Here is a 14,159-nt window from a genome sequence, read left to right on the forward strand (position 1 = left end):
GCTTTTTTACTCTATGTTTTTTCCTCATTGTTATTACTATGTTTTTCAAATTATATTTTTAATATAATTTTTTGCTTGTATAATAAGAATAAAGTCTCATAAGAAAATACATTTCCTATTTAAAGTCTATTCTTTCTCAAATATTACATTATCAAGCCCCTAAAATATTATATAACTCAAAATACAAAAAATTATCATTCAGTAAGATATCTTATATTCCAACCAAACTAATACATAAGAAACTTAGAAACATTGTGGCACATTAAAATTGTTTAAAAAGTATTTGTTTAAAAATACAGTTTCAGAGTTTCAGAAGCTAACTTTATCTAGGAAAAAAAGCAGGGTAGAAGCAAGGTCTTTTTATTCTTTAGACAAAATAATATTTAGTGGTAATAATAATTACAACTATTATTTATTGATTGTCTTTTATGGGCCAATATTTTATACATATCATTTCTAATACTTAACCACAATTCTGCAAGTAGATATTACTCCCATTTCATAAATGATGAAACAAATTCAGAGAAGTAGAAGTTCTACTTCCATATCCCTTGAAAACATTTGGAAGACTCTCCTCCTACACAAAACACATGGAAATGCAAAATAAAATACAATTTGAAAAATGTTTTTAAACGCATGAATGAGCTGAAGAGCAAGATAAAAGAAAATTCTAGGTGACTGAATCAGAGTGGAAAATGACACTGAGTGAGAGCCAAAGTGATATAGCCTATCTTTGAAGACATGGTGCTTGATAAGTAACCAAGTGTGGGCTCTCAGAGACAAGTGTGCTTAAAACAGTTTGCACATTTTCCTCTGGTGAACCAATGTTGAAACCAGACATTTGTCACAAATTCTAGACTCCACTCTCCTAAACGACTATTTTATGGCTTCTCTTCTTTCCTTAAAACATTTTGACCCCATGCCAAACACTTCACCTTGCCCATATTTCATTGAGAAAACAGAAATTATCAGAAAACAGAAATTATCAGAAGTTATCAAATTTGATAATTATTTAAATTATCAAATTTCCATTACCAATCTAAAATGTGCACCTGCATGTAAACACTGTTTCCGTTGATGTTAAAATGGAAGAAGCTCACGCAGCTCAGCCCGACTGATCAAACTGTGCTATGGATCCTATGCTCACCCACACAGTAATTTTATTCCTGAAATTATTTCCCCTCTACCTGCATCATCTATTTCTCACTTTCTCTATGCTGTATTATTCATATTAGCTTACAAATGAGTTTTTCAATTGTCCACTATTTAAAATATGCCCCTTATAATGTAAAATTTCCAGCTATTCTTCACTTCTCTGCTTCCCTTTAAAATCACATCTCTTGGGGGAATTCCTGGTGGTCCAGTGGTAAAAAATCCGCCTTCCAATGTAGGGGACGAGGGTTCAACCCCTGCTTGGGGAACTAAGATCCCACATGCCATGGGGCAACTAAGCCCACGTGCCACAACTACTGAGCTCTAGCGCCTCAACGAAAGAGCCTATGTGCCACAAACTGCAGAGCCCATGCACTCTGGAGCCCGCGCCACAAGAGAAGGGAAAGCCCACATGCCACAACTAGACAGAAGCCCACGCACCACAACGAAGAGCCCGCGTGCTGCAACGAAGATCCTGTGTGTCGCGACTAAGACCCAACACAGCCAAAAATAATAAATAAGTAAATAAAATAAATATTTTTAAAACTTTTAAAAATAAAATCACGTCTCTTGAACGAAGTGCCTGAAGTCATCATCTTTATTCCTCATTTCTGATTTTTTTCATCCCACTCCAATCAGGCGTTTGTCCCAAGCACTCTAATTACAGTTGTAATCACCTTGTCAAACTTAAGTTTATTCCTTATAAGTCTAATTGTAACAGGGAAGGACAAATCTGACTCCATATTGGATCTATTTCTTTTACTTTAACCTTTGTATTATACTGTTTTTGTTGCAAGTTAATCACTAAAATAATGTTGCTTATAGCCTGAAATACACAGGATAGCCCATTCTCAAGGTGTTGACCTTTAAAGGTATTACACTTTTCCATTCATCTAGAGATATAAAGTTGCAGAATTGAGTATAACATTTGTCTTGTTGGAGGTTTATAGGAACACTGTGATTGGACTTACATGGACAGATGCAAGAACAAAGGATTCTGGCACCAAGAAGTTTGCAACAATCTACCACACCCCTTTCCCTTTTAGTATAAAACAACCCTGAATTCTAACTCAGGTGAGATGGTTCTTTGGGACATCAGTCCACCATCTCAGTCTGCTGGCTTTCTGAATAAAGTTGCTATTCCTTGCCCCAACAACTCATCTCTCGATTTATTGGCCTGTTGTACAGTGAACAGTATGAGTTAAGACTCAGCATTATTCCTTATTTTATTCTATCTCCTATAAGCATGTGTCAGAGCTGACCACCTCCACTATTTTTTTTTTTTTTTTTGCGGTACGCGGGCCTCTCACTGTTGTGGCCTCTCCCGTTGCGGAGCACAGGCTCCGGACACACAGGCTCAGCAGCCATGGCTCACGGGCCCAGCCGCTCCGCGGCATGTGGGATCTTCCCAGACCGGGGCACGAACCCGCGTCTCCCGCATCGGCAGGCGGGCTCTCAACCACTGCACCATGAGGGAAGCCCCCACCTCCCCTATTTTTAAGTCACTTCCTTTGGCTTCTTTGAACACATCCTGCTTCTATCCTACTGACTATTCCTCTAAGTCTCCTTCTCTAACTTCTCTAAACATTCACCTTAGGTAACTCCCTCCTGTCTACAGTCTTAAATACCATTTATATTCAGACTGCTTTCAAACTCACATTTCCAGCTCTACCTCTCTCCTAGACCCCAAACTAGTATGTCACAACTGGAGGAAGGGAAGAAAAAAGGAAAAGAAGAATGGGAAAGAAAAAGAAGGTCTGCAATTATACTAGATATTGGTGATTCAGATATGGGTGAGATAGAATTCCTAACTGTGACCAGCTTACATTGACCAGTCCTTAACATGTAGTTACTGCAATAGGTAGTTTCTGCTTATGAATCCAAAATTCCATCTTCTATTCCTCTTTATCAATTGGGAAAGGCATTTTAAATACCCTATGGCCTATTTCTAAATTGATGAATGCTAGGAGGGAGACTGAAGGGTAATTATATATAAAATGAGGAGCTTTTAAAAAAGAGTTCCACATGTTTTCTCCTATTGAGTAACTGCTAATGAATTTATTAACCCCTTACAGAGTTCTCTGTTGGGGAATTACTGGACTTAAAAACCATAACAAAAAACAGGATCCTTATATGTGATATTTATCATTTAAAAACTCCTTAGTGCAACAGGTCTTTTAGGGTGATATTAATTTGATGGACTGGAAGTAAATACTTAAAAAGATGATCACAAGGCAGTGGGGAAGGATAGTCAAACATGTATCTCAAAAGAGAACAATATTTAAGATTAAAGTATAAGTTCTTCTCAATCACCAGTCATTATTAACTGCAGTGTAGTGTAGCTTTGTAGGGGAGAGGGAGAAAAGCATCACTTAATGGTGAAAGAAGACTCTCATCTATGGAAAAGAATAAAAATGAGTGCTTTGAAAGATCCCTGTTTAATGAAAGCTTTACTCTTGTAAGAAATGACCCACTGTGCATTAATTTAAAATAGAGAGCTAGCAAGCTTAAGCAGGACTAAACCCTGGAATGTATTTAACCCATAATTGCCAAAACAAAAGTAACTAGGTGGCACCTATGTAAAGGGAGTAGTGATGATAGCAACCATTCTCAAAATAAGCACTCAGTGACTAATAGATGGTAATACTCATCAGGAAGAGTCAGAAAAAAGGCAGGATTTGACTAGAATATTTGAAGCCCGCTGCTGCAGAAATACTGGACTACAAACTCCCCTCATGTAAACACTTAATCTGCTGTGATATTTGGCAGGAGGAGAGGAAGAGATAATTTTTGTCTCAGCAAAAGAATGAAGTTTTAGATGTAGAGATTTAAAATGTCATAACATGTCTCATAACAAACCACCCAAATAATAACTGGAATAGACTTGAAAGAAAAGCTAAGAGTGTTAGTTGAAAAGTATTATAAATATAATAGGAAAATCTGTAGGAAACAGCAAAATTATCTTGGAAAGTGAGAAGATTTTTCATTAGTTTACAATATTTATTGATAAGCTGCAATGTAACATGCAATGTCCTTGACCTTAGGGAGCTCAAGGTAAAGAAAACAGACATTTAAGCAAGCAGATGATAAATGCATCTACATTTGTATCTAAATCTATGTGTATATTAGTAGTGGTAGTTAATACCCTGAGCACTGGTGCCAGACTTCCTAGGTTTGAATCTACTCCTAATTTTGTGATCTTAGGCAAGTTAGTTAACCTCTCTATACCTGTTTCTTCATCTGTAAAATAAGAATAATAACAGCACATTTTGGAAAAATGAGTAAATTGTGTAAACTACTTAGAACAGCACCTGTCACATAATAAACAATACTCAATGTTATTATTATTGTTATAATTACTAACAGTTATATATGAAGTAAAATGGTAATATAGTACATAAATATAAGATCTTAAAGATATGTTTACATAAATAGAAGCTCATTTATGAAGAAGTTTGAATGCGATTATCTATCCTAAACACACCACTCACATTCCTCTATATAAGGAACTTTATTTTCAAAATCTATATATTTGAATTGAAAGAGAAAGATCCTAAAAAAAAACTGCCATATCAAATTGACCACAATAAATATAAATTAAATTAGTTCTGAAAACAGAAGTGCCAAACAAACATTAACATACAAATAAGAAAGAAATCTACAGAATTTTGAGGAGTTTTATACTGAATTTATTGCAGAATATAATTACAATCATATACCTAGCTGCTCAGATATCTAGTAAGCTATTATCTTATAATGAAAATTTGATGTGTTTTTCTTTGTTCTTTTTTTGAAATAGTCTACAAATATTTGAGTATCTAATACATGCATGGAATTATGTTAGATAATAGAGGGTGGTAATTAAAATGGGTAAGATATAGTCATTTCAGGACTTGCAATTAGGAGCATACATTTCTGAAATTTAAAAAGATAGGGATTTATTTTTATTTTGTTTATTACTGTCTAAGGTCTTATATTCTGGAACCCAGCTGGTATAGAATTTCAGTGAAGAAATTGTCATCCACTCATGCCTCTCTGATTAGCTAACACACTGTCATATTTATTCAGTTCCTCCCTTACTTTCACTACTCTTTTAAAAATCTTCAATTTCAATATACCATTCTCTGATGATAGGCATCTACCCCTCAAGCTCTCTCAGTCCTTTACTCCCAATGCATATTCTTTAAGACCTCCAATTTCTCAACCTTGTCTTTTTAACACTATCTCCATTTTCATGATTTCTGTCCTTCCTATGTAGCTTAGACACTTGGCAGATGACATCAACCACCTTCCTGTTAGCACACTCCATATTTCATCCTCTTATTCTTCCAAAGCACTTCTCTTTTAAATCCCCAAGTTTCTGGACATTTCAACTAGAGTCCATAGCTTATCCAGCAATAATTCCCTCTTCCATTTCCCACAGTCACCATTTCATCCTTTATCATTCCCTGTCAGTCTTCCTCTCACAAATCCTTCCCCCTCTGAACAAATGACATTGCCTTCAACATCACAGAAGAAATTGAGCCTCCTCAGCAAGAACTTCCCTAATTATTAACCCCACATATATTAATCCTCTATTCACCATTTCACTGTTCTCAAAGATGTCTCTCTGTACAAGGCTAATCCTGCCATCTGTGATTTTAATCAGATTATATCACATTCAAATTTCACAACTTTTTTGCTTATATTATACAATTTTTCTTCTCCTTCTATATTAACTTCTTATTCACAACCTGAAATTAAGTCTACATCTCTCATTAACATTTTTTTCTCTAGTTCTTCAGAATTCTCACTAGCTACGATGCTCTCTAGCATTCTCCTTCCCTTCACTGTCACACTCTTGAAAAAAGAATCCATGTCCTTAATCTTTTTCTTTCTTTCTTTCCATTTACTTCTCCACCTCTCTTCCTCAACCACTCCACTAAAAGTGATTCTAACAAAGATCAACAATGGCCTCTGTGTCAGGCAGGTTTCTGTCAAGAAACAGCACAAACAGAAAAGGTATGATTGAAGGGAGTATAATGAAGAGACTATGTGTATACAAGAATGTAGGCAGGAAACTAACAGGGGATGGTAAAGCACTGCAGGGCTAGCAACAGGTGAAAGTGACTACTACCCCCAGGCCTTGAGGAAACCAGAGAGACAAAGTTATAGGAAAGTGCTGCCCAACAGGAGCTTTAGTTATTGGGAGAGAACACTGTCCCTGCCAATCTATGACTTGGAAGGAGAGAGATATCAAAATAAATAACAGGAGTTATCTCTCTTTCTGTTCTCTTATCTCTCCTCAGTGCCTCCCACTGTCCAAACCCAACCAGAAGCCAGGGTCAAAAGAACATTGTTGATGTGTGTTAGGTCAACTTTCCCTGGGCACAAAGCAGGTTGGAGAAGGATAGAAAGTCGTTCTTAAGGGGCAAATGGGGGATATAAAACACAGCCACCTAACACCAAACACACTAGACTTTATAATCCTCATCTTGATTTTTGGCTTCATTGAATGCTGGTGACCACTCTCAAATTCAAATCCTTTCCTCCCAGGTTAACACGCCTCTTACAACAATGGACAAATCATCCAACTAGAAAATCAATCAGAGAACACTGGCCTTAAATGACACATTAGACTAACGGACTTAATAGATATATATAGAATATGCCATTCAAAGCAGCAGAATACACATTCTCTTCAAGTACACATGGGATATTCTCTAGGATATATCACATGCTAGGCCACAAAACAAGCCTTGGTAAATTTAAGAAAAGTGAAATCATATCAAGTATCTTTTCTGACCATATAGCTATGAGACTAGAAATCAACTACAAGAAAAAAACTTCAAAAACCACAAACACGTGGAGGCTAAATAATATGCTACTAAACAATCAATGGATTGTTGAAGAAATCAAAGAAGAATCTTAAAAATACCTGGAGACAAGTGAAAACATAAATACAACAATCAAAAATCTATGGGACAAAGCAAAAGCAGTTCTAAGAGGGAAGTTTATGGTGACACATGCTTACCTCAGGATATAAGAAAAATCTCAAATAAACAACCTAACCTTACATCTAAAGGAACTAGCAAAAGAAAAGTAAACAAAACCCAAAGTTGGTAGAAGGCAATACATAATAAAGAATCAGAGCAGGAATAAATAAAATAGAGACTAAAAGAACAATAGAAAAGATCAATGAAACTAAGAGCTGGCTCTTATAATAAACAAAATTGATAAACCCCTAGCCAGACTCATCAAGAAAAAAACAGAGAGGACCAAAATCAGTAAAATCAGAAGTGAAAAAGGAGAAGTTAGAACGGAAACCACAGAAATACAAAGGATCATAGGAGACTACTATGAGCAACTATATGCCAATAAAATGGACATCCTAGAAGAAATGGACAAATTCCTAGAAATGTAGAATCTCTCAAGACTGAACCAGGAAGAAACAGAAGATATGAACAGAACAATTACCAGTAATGAAATTGAATCAGTAATTTAAAAATTCCCAACAAACGAAAGTCTAGGACCATATGGCTTTACAGATGAATTCTACCAAACTGTTCCAAAAATTGCAGGGGAAGGAACACTTCTGAACTCACCCTATGAAGCTATCACCCTAATACCAAAACCAGACAAAGATATCACAAAGAAAATTACAGGCCAATATCACTGATGAACATAGATGCAAAAATCCTCAACAAAATATTAGCAAACTGAATCCAATAAGACATTAAAAGGATCATAAAACTTGACCAAGTGGGATTTACTCCAACGATGAAAGGATGGTTCAGGGCTTCCCTGGTGGCACAGTGGCTAAGAATCTGCCAGCCAATGCAGGGGACACAGGTTCAAGCCGTGGTCTGGGAAGATTCCACATGCCATGGAACAACTAAGCCCGTGCGCCATACTACTGAGCCTGCACTCTAGAGCCTGTGAGCCACAACTACTGAGCTCGTGTGCCACAACTACTGAAGCCTGTGCACCTAGAGCCTGTGCTCCACAACAAGAGAAGCTACTGCAATGAAAAGTCTGTGCACCTCAATGAAGAGTAGCCCCCACTCGCCAAAACTAGAGAAAGCCTGCATGCAGCAATGAAGACCCAACACAGCCAAAAATAAATAAATTAATTTAAAAAAATTTTTTTAAAGAAAGGGTGCTTCAATATCCACAAATTAATCAATGTGATACACCACAATAACAAATTGAAGAATAAAAACCATATAATCATTTGAATAAGTGCAGAAAAAGCTTTTGGTAAAATTCAAGATCCATTTCCAGAAACTGGGCATAGAGGGAACATACCTTAACATAATAAAAGCCATATATGATAAGCTCACAACTAACCTCATACTTAATGGTGAAAAGCTGACAGCATTTCCTCTAAGATCAGGAACAAGACAAGTGTGCCCATTCTAGTCAATTTTATTCAACATAGTATTGGAAGACCTAGCCACAACAATCAGACCAGAAAAAGAAATAAAATGAATCCAAATTGGAAAGGAAGAATTAAAACTGTCACTGTTTACAGATGACATGATACTGTACTTAGAAAATCCTAAAGACACCACCAAAAAACTACTAAAGCTCATCAATCGGTAAAGTTGCAGGACACAAAATTAATATACAGAAAGCTGTTGCATTTCTATACACTAACAACAAACTATCAAAAAGAGAAATTAAGGAAACAATCCCATTTGTAATCACATCAAAAAGAACAAAATACCTAGGAATAAACCTACCTAAGGATGTAAAATACCAATACTAAAAAATTAAGACACTGATGAAAGAGATTGAAGATGACACAAACAGATGGAAAGATATACTATGTTCATGGATTTGAAGAATTAATATTGTTATAATGACCATACTACTAAAGGCCATCTACAGATTCAATGCAATCCCTATCAAAAGCCAATGGCATTCTTCATAGGACTAGAACAAATTATTTTAAAATTTGTACTGAAACACAAAAGACTTTGAATAGTAAAACAATCTTGAGAAAGAACAACAGAGCTGGAGGTATCATGCTTTTTGACTTCAGACTATTACAAAGCTACAGTAATCAAAACAGTGTGGCACAGGCACAAAAACAAATATAGATCAATGGAACAGGATAGAAAGCCCAGAAATAAACCCATGCACCTATGGTCAATTAATCTACAACAAAGGAGGCAAGAATATACAATGGTGAAAATACAGTCTCTTCAATAAGTGGTGCTGGGAAAACTGGTCAGCTACATGTAAAAGATGAAATTAGAACATTTTCTCATACCATATACAAAAATAAACTCACAAAGAATTAAAAACCTAAATGTAAGACTGGAAACCATAAAACTCCTAGAAGAAAACATAGAACATTCTTTGGCATAAATCATAGCAATATTTTTTTTAATCTTCCTCCTAAGGCAAAGGAAACAAAAGCAAAAATAAACAAATGAGACTTAATTAAATTTAAATGTTTTTGTACAGCAAAAGAAACCATCAACAAAATGAAGAGACCTATGGAGTGGAGAAAACACTTGAAAATGATGTCACTGAAAAGGGGTTACTATCCAAAATATATAAACAGTCCACACAACTCAATAACCAAAAAAGCAAACAAACAACCTGATTAAAAAATGGGCAGAAGACCTGAATACATATTTTTCCAAAAGATATACAGAGATGGCCAACAGGCACATGAAAAGATGCTATCACTAATCATCAGACAAATGCAAGTCAAAACCATAATGAGATATTACCTCAAACCTGGCAGAATGGCTATCATCAGAAAGACCACAAATAATAAATGTTGGCAACAATATGGAGAAAAGGGAACCTGCTACACTGTACACTGTTGATGGGAATGTAAATTGGTATAGTCACTGTGGAAAACGGTATGGAGGGTCCTCAAAAATAGAACTACCATATGATTCAATAATTCCACTCCTGGTGTATACAGTGAAAGAAAATGAAAACACGAATTTGAAAAGTTATGTGCACCTCAGTGTTCACAGAAGCATTATTTACAATTACCAAGATATGGAAGTGGGGCTTCCCTGGTGGCGCAGTGGTTGAGAGTCCGCCTGCCTATGCAGGGGACACGGGTTCGTGCCCCGGTCCGGGAAGATCCCACATGCCACGGAGCAGCTGGGCCCGTGAGCCATGGCTGCTGAGCCTGTGTGTCCAGAGCCTGTGCCCTGCAAAGGGAGAGGCCACAACAGTGAGAGGCCCACGTACCGCAAAAAAAAAAAAAAAAAAAAAAAAAAAAGGATATGGAACCAACCGAAGTATCCATCAACATATGAATAGATAAAGAAGATTTAGATATATACAGTGAAATACTGCTCAGCCATAAAAGAGAATGAGGTTTTGCCATTTACAACAACATGGATGGACCTGCAGGATATTATGCTTAGTGAAATAAGTCAGACAAAGACAAATACTACATGATATCACTTATATGTGGAATCTAAAAAATAAAACAAACAAATGAATATAACAAAAAAGAAACAAACTCACAGATATAGAGAACAAATTAGTGGTTATCAGTGGGGAAAGGGAAGAGGGGAGGAGCAAGATAGGGATATGGGATTAAAAGATATAAACCATTATGTAAAAATAGATAAGGAACAAGAATATATTGTACAGCACTGGGAATTTTAGCCATTATTTTCTAATAACTTTTAATGGAGTATATTCTATAAAAAGTGTGAAACACTATGTTGTGTACCTGAAACTAATGTAATATTGTAAATCAACTATACCTCAATTAACATTTTTTTTAATTAAAAAAATACTTAACAGCAATGATTTAGTCAACTTTCAAGAGTTTGATCTCTAACTGGATGTTGGAATCCTAAAAAGATTATAAAGACTACTATGGTATTGACACAAATTTAGATAAAGACCTTCAGGTTTTATGACAAAAGTTATTATTTTTTACAGCAACTAGACTTGAAAAAATTTGGTATATATATGCTGTTTCAATAACCCTTGTGCCTTTAGCAAGAAAATTTGAGAAGTTATTTAAGAACAACTACATTCGTCATGGGCAGGTGTTTATATATCCTGTTATGAAAGTAAAGCACCTCACAAACAAATTAAATATTAAATTACTGAAACAAATATAAAGGCAAAAACACCACGTAAGTTGTGATTACTAAAGAATTCATGTGAAGGCAATACTATCCATGCTATGCAGTAGTAGCTTTGGAGATTCCAAATAACATAGCTAACATTTTTATAATGTGTTATAATATCTATAAGAATTTCACATACATTACCTCATTTGATTCTCACAATTCCTCTATGAGATAGGCAGGGCAATGTTTTTAATACATGCTGCTCAAGGACAGAGACAATTTTTTTCAGCTTATTTGGGGTATAATTGACAAAACTGTAAGATATCTAAAGTATACAACATGATGGTTTGATATACATATACACTGTGAGAGGATCTCCCCCACCACCAATCAAGTTTACTAACACAGAGGATGGAGGAATTAAAGTGTTTGTGGTTAGTTCACTTGTCCAGGTTTATATAGCTACTAAGATGTAGAATTTGAATTTAATGCCTAGTGCCTACACTATTCACATTACATCACACTCCTCACAAAGCAGTCACAGTACAAAGAATATAAGAACAACAAAATTTGGGATTCTGTAAGATTAGAAAATATGTTTTTATATATTCAAGTCCATATGGCAATTCTACAGAAGACAAAACAAAACAAAAGTTACCTGGAATCCAGACAAAGCTTCAGTAAGTCTCACAACTGCAACAACTAATGCAGTGGCCATGGCCCTAGGCAGAGAAAACAAGGTTAAGTATACACTAATCTCAGTTTTCAATTGTAGGTTTTCCTTATTTGGGCAATAGCATTTAGAGAAAACATTGCATCTTATCTTTACTTGAGGTTCTCAGTTATAATGAGTGTCAAAGTCCTTGTATCTTACAGGGCTCTTTTATTTTGCCACAGTATGTAAGACAATGCTTCAAAAATTAGTTTTCACAAAACCAGGTGTTTCACTCTAGACTATTTTATTTCTCAGAGTGTCCATCCCCACTCCCAATCCCTGAAAACATACTAGTTTGATTTAATCATGGGATCTCAAAAATAATAATTCATTTTTAAACATTGACATTTATTCATTGCTGACAACATATAATTAACTCCCCTACACTGTTCCTGTTCCAGTTAATGCACTTTCAACAGGCAATGATAATCACACATGAAATTCAACTGGCTAGGCAACTTGAATTACAGAGGCTTACATAATAAGCTACATAAGTCCCAAGAAGTTTAGAAGAATAAGACCATGGCTTTACACTATATTTATCTTTTATTAAAAATACACATGCCATTTTTGCCCATCATTTTCCTACTTTGAGTGTTTAAAGAGAAGAGGGATTTGTAAATAACTTTGTTGTAGCTTTTGTTTTGGTGGAGGAATGGAAAGGAACTTTAAACCTGATTTGACTTTTCCTGAGGTGAATAGCAGTGAATTGCTATCCACTTGAAACGAGCATTATCTTCTAAGTGACAAAGTGAAAATTTAAAGTAGAAACAGTTCTGAACATAACAATAGTAACAAAAACATAAATGATTTAAACTCACTAGTAAAAAGGCACATATTCTCAAATTAGACTTTAAAAATCAAGGTACTTGTTATTCAAAAGAAATATATTTAAAACATAATGACACAGAAGCAAGAAGAACTACAATCCTGCAGCCTGTGGAAAGAAAACCACATTCACAAAAAGATAGACAAAATAAAAGGCAGAGGACTCTGTACCAGGTGAAGGAACAAGATAAAACCCCAGAAAAACAATTAAATGAAGGGGAGATAGGCAACCTTCCAGAAAAAGAATTCAGAGTAATTATAGTGAAGATAATCCAGGACCTCAGAAAAAGAATGGAGGCAAAGATAGAGAAGAGGCAAGAAATGCTTAACAAAGACCTAGAAGAATTGAAGAACAAACACCTAGAAGAATTAAAGAACAAACATAGATGAACAATACAACAATTGAAATGAAAAATACACTAGAAGGAAATAATAACAGAATAACTGAGGCAGAAGAATGGATAAGTGACCCGGAAGACAGAATGGTGGAATTCACTGCTGCGGAACAGAATAAAGAAAAAAGAACAAAAAGAGATGAAGACAGCCTAAGAGACCTCTGGGACAACATTAAATGCAACAACATTCGCATTATAGGGGTCCCAGAAAGAGAAGAGAGGGAGAAAGGACCTGAGAAAAAATTTGAAGAGATTATAGTCGAAAACTTTTCTAACATAGGAAAGGAATAGCCACCCAAGTCCAGGAAGCACAGAGAGTGACAGGCAGGATAAACCCAAGCAGAAACAGGCAGAGACACATAGTAATCAAATTGGCAAAAATTAAAGACAAGGAAAAATTATTAAAGTCAACAAGGGAAAAACAACAAATAACACAGAAGGGAACTCCCATAAGGTTAACAGCTGAGTTCTCGGCAGAAACTCTGCAAGCCAGAAGGGAGTGACATGATATATTTAATCTTGCTGGGAAAGATTACTCTACCCAGCAAGGATCTCATTCAGATTCGATGGAGAAATCAAAAGCGTTAGAGACAAGCAAAAGTGAAGAGAATTCAGCACCACCAAACAAGCTCTACAACAAATGCTGAAGGAACTTCTCCAAGTGGGAAGCACAAGAGAAGAAAAGGACCTACAAAAACAAACCCAAAACAATTAAGAAAATGGTCATAGGAACATACATATTGATAATCACTGTAAATGTGAATGGATTAAATGCTCCAACCAAAAGACACAGGCTCGCTGAATGGATACAAAAGCGAGACCTATATATATGCTGTCTATAAGAAAGTGACGGGATGGAAAAAGATATTCCATGCAAATGGAAATCAAAAGAAAGCTGGAGTAGCAATACTCATATCTGATAAAATAGACATTAAAATAAAGAATATTACAAGAGACAAGGAAGGACACTACATAATGATCAAGGAATCAATCCAAGAAGAACATATAACAATTATAAAT

The sequence above is a fragment of the Hyperoodon ampullatus genome (assembly GCF_949752795.1).
Source record: "Hyperoodon ampullatus genome assembly, chromosome: 2".
NCBI lineage: Eukaryota > Metazoa > Chordata > Mammalia > Artiodactyla > Ziphiidae > Hyperoodon > Hyperoodon ampullatus.